General features: G+C 40.6%; 1 protein-coding gene across 2 annotated transcripts in view; it reads left to right on the top strand.

Moving 5' to 3' along the window:
- The first annotated feature begins 231 nt into the window (after positions 1 to 231).
- LOC134208790 (diuretic hormone receptor) overlaps positions 232 to 6451 on the top strand; it is a 216943-nt gene continuing 210723 nt past the window's right edge. The window contains exons 1-2 of one of the 2 annotated variants that reach the window (XM_062684740.1): positions 232 to 406; positions 687 to 810. The gene's annotated coding sequence lies outside the window, so the exon portion shown is untranslated. Of the gene's footprint in view, positions 407 to 686; positions 811 to 6451 lie in introns of those variants that run through there. The other variant, XR_009978700.1, reaches the window with a different exon arrangement.

The raw sequence follows: 6451 nt of genomic DNA, 5'->3' as shown, positions 1-6451 counted from the left end.
TAATTGATGGAACAGGATAGCTCGTGAATAGGGGGAGGGAAAAAAAGTGCGATCCAAACGAGAAAATGATGAGTTTTCCGAAGTAATTAAGCGTGAGTTGGAGAAAACAAACAATTCCGGTGAGCGGAGACCAGACGATTACCGGCCACTCCAGTGAAGTGTTTGTGGCTGAAGAGTTGGAAACAACTTCCAGCAGTGGGGTGCTTTAAAAGAACGTGCATAAATATATAAAAAGTGGGATAACGAAAAGCAGAGATATAAGCGGTCGGGCGGTGACGGCGTTTCAGCAGACATAGTGGCGGACTACGAGGAGCTGAGCACCCTATCGCAGGACCTCTTCGCGGAGTACGAAAACAGTACCGAGCTAGCATGTTATCTGCAGGCGCACCTGGATGCACAAGCCGAGGTAAGAGCTTTTGTCAAGATCCGACAGCAAATCCTCCGGGAGGCTGTTGTGCTTCGGCGCTCCCCCTGTAATGCGACAGTTTTATCATTGAGGTCAGTTCCATCTAGTTGTGTCATAAATTCTCGAGCACTACAGCGAATTGCAGTGGGGATTGAAAAAAAGATACAACTGTAATCATTGGGTTTTGAGCCCTTGTGGGCAACAGGACTTCTACCGGGGAAAACCTGTCGTTTGATCATTTGTTTGCAGATTCTCAATTCAAGTTCCATTCCTATTCCAGATTCGATTCGATGGATGTCCGATCAATTTTGACAGCATCCTGTGCTGGCCAAAGACGGCGAGCAATTCCTGGGCAGTGCTTCCATGCTTCAAAGAGTTCAAAGGTGTCGCTTATGATTCACGGCGTAAGTATTAATTTATTTCAGCATGCATACTTTTAAGCACTGTAGCCATCCATCTTTTCTGTTTCAACTTTAGCAACAGCTCTAATTGTTTCAACCAAAAACTTCTCTTTCCACGACCGGTTTTGAAATTTTATAGCGAGGACACCTATTTTATCGCACATGCGGCTTGCGCGGTTAGACAAAAGCTTTTAGCATTTTCTATGAAAACCGAAAAGTTATCCTTCGAAACAATTCCATTCAATTTGTTGCGGAAGTTTCGCACTTTAGTTTGCCATTCAAACGGTGAAACAAAATTCTGAAACTGCCATTCTTCTGCCGGTGCTATCATGCAACGGGCGCATCTCTATCCAGGGTGGCCAATTGGGACCGGTTGGGATGTTCCGCTCAAGCTTCATCATTGTATTAGATTCACGAATTTTTGATGCGTTAAGTGGCTTTCTGCCGAGTGATTGTCATTGTCGACACAGCGGAGCAATCCAGTAGGTAGCATCATCGTGCGACGACCCAAAGCTCCGTTATGATCTCCCCCATCATCGCCATCATTAAAGTTTTATCTCCCCTTGGCTATCGTCATAATACATTATGGCAAGCTTCAGAAACAGAAACGATCCCTTGTGTGTGATGAGTGATGAATGTCCAGCGATGCAGTGTTTTTCTCTTCTTCCTGAGTGATTCATTTGAAAAAATGTTTTGAGATAAAAATAATTATGAAAAGCATATTGAGCACAATGTTTTTGAAGGTTCAAATGAATATTATTTTACTCTACATATGCACATTTCGACCACATCAATAAATCCATTTCCCATTTTAGCTCTTCAATTTATATTACACATAGAAAAAGGAAAAGATTGTCGAATTTCTTAACAAATTTCCAGAAATTAAAGTTAATCATTAAAAGATCATTGAAATCTAATAAACCAAGGTATTATAGTAAGACCAATTCAAGGATCCCTACAATTTTTGGAAATATGAAACGTGGAAATAAATGCAAAACAACAGCAAGGTTATGGGAAGAACATCTCTCTTCCTTATTTGATTCGACTACGATGGCGACGACAGAGGTACTTATTGGCTTTCAGTCTTTTGGGATCAAAAACGGGATTTTATGTTTTCATCCGACGTTTCGGACACATGTATTGTGCCTTTTTCAAGGAGTCTGTGGACTATGAATATGTTTATTTTGTGTTTATGTTTTATGTATAGTGTACTTACTAACTATGTTCCGTTTTGTTGTCACATTAGCCCTTCGCATAGGACCTATTTGTCACCACAATGTCTTGTGTGTGGTAGAGCGGAAATTTGAATTGACCCGGCTCGCAGAAACTTTTGGTGCACCTTTTTATTTGGCGCTACTTTTACTCTGGTTTTGTCGAATTGTGTTGTGATGGCTGTCCTATCTGTTGATCGTCTCTACTACATCTATTGTTTTTCAATGTATGTAGTATGCTGGCGTACGTACTGCTCAAATTGTCTGTGTCTGTACGTTTATTGACTGTGTGTTGTGTGTTTACAATGTGACATGTTTCGAGAATGTGTAAATTTTGTTTCTTAAAACTAGAGTCTAATATTTGTGTGCGGTCGAATGCAAAGACGTGTTGGTTGACGATGGAGTGATCGAGTAGCGCTGTTCGTTCCCGAAGGCTAGCTACCTCTTGGTCCTCCGCTGTTTTGCCTTGATCCCACATGCTTTGCAGTCTATTGGAACAGGAGCGGTGGCTGGAAATCCTCGTTTTCAATTTGTTTGACGTCACGTAGCACGCTGGACAACTTTCGCATGGGATCCTGTAAATCACATTCGATCGGTAGCCTTGTTCTACTATATCTTTCATCGGCGGCAGCATCTTTCCGACGGTTTTTGCATTCTTTGTGCTTATGGTGACGTTCGAATAGTCTTTTTTCAAACTTTTTTGAATTTTGTTTGATAGCTGTCCGACGTGTACCATCGACCGATACACAGTTTCTTCATTTGGCCTGACGTCATCATTAGTGGTGACTTGTCGTTCTCTCGATCGATCAATCAGGCGGTTTATTATACGTGTCGGGGGAATCGTTCAGTTTGAGTTGGGAGAAAATTATTTTTTTTGTGGTTCTTGTGCCTAGGTTGGTGGAAATCCATCACTCGGTGAATGAAGTTTGTGGCGACGTTCACTTTTAGCCTTAAACTGTGTCCCAAGTGGTAGTTCCATGCGAAAGTTGTCCAGCGTGCAACGTAGGTATGACGTCAAACAAACTGAAAACAAGGATTTCCAGCCACCGTTCCTGTTCCAATAGACTGCAAAGCATGTGGGATCAAGGCAAAACAGCGGAGGACCAAGAGGTAGCTAGCCTTCGGGAACGAACAGCGCTACTAGATCCAACCAACACGTCTTTGCATTCGACCGCACACAAATATTAGACTCTAGTTTTATGAAACAAAACTTACACATTCTCGAAACATGTCAAACAATAGATGTAGTAGAGCCGATCAACAGATAGGACAGCCATCACAACACAATTCGACACAACCAGAGTAAAAGTGGCGCCAAATAAAAAGGTGCACCAAAAGTTTCTGCGAGCCGGGTCAATTCAAATTTCCGCCATACCTCACACAAGACAGGGCAAAGTAAGTTTAATTGATCCAAAATTGACCGCCTACACAGTGAGTGCTCCGGATAACGTTGTTTTTCTTGTTGTAGCGAATTGTGGTGACAAATAGGACCTAGGCTGAGGGCTAATATGACAACAAAACGAAACATATTTAGTAAATACACTAAACATAAAACATAAACATATTCATTGTTCACAGACTCCTTGAAAAAGGCATAATACATGTGTCCGAAACGTCGGATGAAAACATAAAACCCCGTTTTGATCCCAAAAGACTGAAAGCCAATACCTTTAACATCTATCTTCTTTCATGCATCTACTGCCGGCAAACCATTCGACGTCGTCATAAGGTGCCCACATCATTCACAAATTACGTAACGCAAAAATCCGAGTTTTTGTCCCCCTCCTTTCGCCTCGTAACAAAAAAAAATCATTTTTGACACCCCTTCCCTCCCTCGTAAAACGCGTAACCGGAGAAATTTTAAATGCAGATTTTTTATCTTCTCTGAAGCATGTGGGTTTTGATATTTTTTGAACACTATTAGAATAGGAACGGCACATTATCAAAAACCAAGCATATTAACCCTTCCGATACCAACCCCCCTTTTGAAAACGAAAATAAAAATCTTTTTGGTTATAACTTTTTTAGATTTTTATTTTCGTTTTCCAAAGGGGGGTTGGTAACGGAAAAGTTGAGAATGCAGCTACCTAGTAGAAAAAAAAGAATTTGCGACCATGACTATTAAAATATTTTAGCTGATTTGTCAATAAATACAATATTACATATTTTGCTTAGTGTTTACGCATATGGTCGGTGTACCGGTCATGGTGGTATTATTGATATGTCCCAAATGTTTAATTCATAACAATTGATAGGAATATATTTCCTGTGATGTAAATATATTGGTAGAAAGCTATTCTTCCCTACTTTTGAAAAAAAATCGACATTTGCCTCGACATTTTGCAACAATTTTTCGAACAAAACTCGCTATCTTTCAGAATTAAAAAAAAAAAAGAAATACGCCAAAATAGCCTGCTCTGAGATTAAAAACTACAATGACTAACATCAGACCGCATCGTGCTTTCGTGCTGTGCGGTTCTTTCTCTCTTTGCGGAAGGAAGTTTTTAATACTACCCGAAGCTATTTTAATTTCAACGGTGCTTCTTAGCGCTATTTGTACCCACTGATCCCGTTACGATCTTTGCAAGGACCCGTGCCTTCGTTTTACGTTGGACCCGTTTGCGGAAGTAAAATTCCGACAAGCGGTGGTAATCCTGCAGGGACACCGTTCTGGGAAAAAACCTCTTAGAAGGTCACGTCTCCACGCTCAGCAATGAGTATTAACAAAACAAGAGGAAGGGGAGTCTCTGAATTCTCCACTTCCTTCAAAGAAACAAGGTTTCAAGACCGTCCTGCCCAAGCGCGGAAAAATAGAAGGAAGCTGGAGAATTCAGATATTCCTTCTAACTCTAATATCGGAAATAATTCTTCTCCAATCGAACTGAGCAATCAGTTCGATTTGATTAATGATGAAATTGAGCAAATCGAATCTACCTCTAGCCCAGGTGATTCGATTCATGCGAAAAAGCAAAGGATTCCGCCAATTGTGGTATCTGTTGCCGAGTTTTCTGGCTTCCGGAATGAGATTTTGAGTAACCTTCAGGGGATCAAGGTTTCATTTCAGATTGCTAGGAAGGGTGACTGCCGCGTTTTGCCGGGATCCTTCGACGATCGCAAACGTCTTCTTCACTATTTAACTGAAAAGCGCCATAAATTCTTCACATACGACGACAAAACTGAGCGATTGTTCAAAGTCGTCTTGAAAGGTCTCCCCAGTGATGACAAATCACTGGATGAGATTAAAATTGAAATTTCTCAATTACTTGGATTTTCACCAGTCCAAGTAATTAAGATGAAAAGAAATCCCACTCTGGTACTTCCCAGAGGGCATTTCTCAAGAATTTTATTTAGTTCATTTTAACAAAAGTGAACTAAATAATATGAAAAGTTTGGAAAAGGCCTGTATTATGTCTCATGTCCGTGTTACATGGGAACATTTCCGCAGGCCTGGGGGAAATTTCCAAAACCCTACCCAGTGCCGTAAGTACCAAAAGTGGGGTCATGGAACCAAACATTGTCACATGGATGCTAAATGCATGATTTGTGGTGGAACCTCTCACGCCAAGGACGCATGTCCTGTGAGAGAAGATTCCAATAAATTTAAGTGCGCAAACTGTGGGGGAATCATAAATCCAATTTCTGGGAATGCCCTTCACGCAAAAAGTTTTGAATTCCCGTGCAAAATTGATGACGGAAATTCCAATCGGATCCCAGATTCGACAGGTAGAAATTTTTCAAACGCTCAAATTTCGAAACCGGTTACCGGTCGAGCAATTCATACCCACCACAATTCACAAACAAATTTTGCCGCTCGTCAACGGGTAGCAAGCACTTCAGTAAATTCCAATTTTTCCAATGTACCTACGTATGCAAACATCGCTGCTGGTAGACCAAATTTCTCTTCTCAAAATGAGGTTTATACCCATGTCCCAACGGAAAATAACGGTCATGTTGCAGATTCAGGTAGCATGACTGCTTCCGATTTTGATTTTTTAACTGAACAATTGCATCACATGATTGATGCAATGTTCAAAGCAAATACCATTCCTGAAGCTGTTCATGTTGGTATAAAGTACACACAAAAAATTGTTATCGGACTCCGTTTCAATGGATCCAAATAATTGTGTGAAAGTTCTAAATTGGAATGCCCGCTCTCTAAAGGGTAAGGAAGATGAATTATTCAACTTCCTTTCAGTTCATAATGTGCATATTGCCATTATAACAGAAACTTATTTAAAGCTCGGACTCTCCATTAAAAGAGATCCAAATTATTTTATCTACAGAAATGATCGTCTTGACAGCGCCTGTGGTGGGGTCGCCATTGTCATTAATAGACGTATCAAACATAAATTATTTTCTTCGTTTGAAACCAAAGTTTTTGAAACCTTGAGAGTTTCTGTTGAAACAAATTTTGGTCAATTTTCCTTCATTGC

The sequence above is a fragment of the Armigeres subalbatus genome, chromosome 2 (genome assembly GCF_024139115.2).
Source record: "Armigeres subalbatus isolate Guangzhou_Male chromosome 2, GZ_Asu_2, whole genome shotgun sequence".
Classification (NCBI taxonomy): domain Eukaryota; kingdom Metazoa; phylum Arthropoda; class Insecta; order Diptera; family Culicidae; genus Armigeres; species Armigeres subalbatus.
Note: the sequence above shows the minus strand (reverse complement) of the source record. Positions and strands in the feature narration are given on the sequence as shown.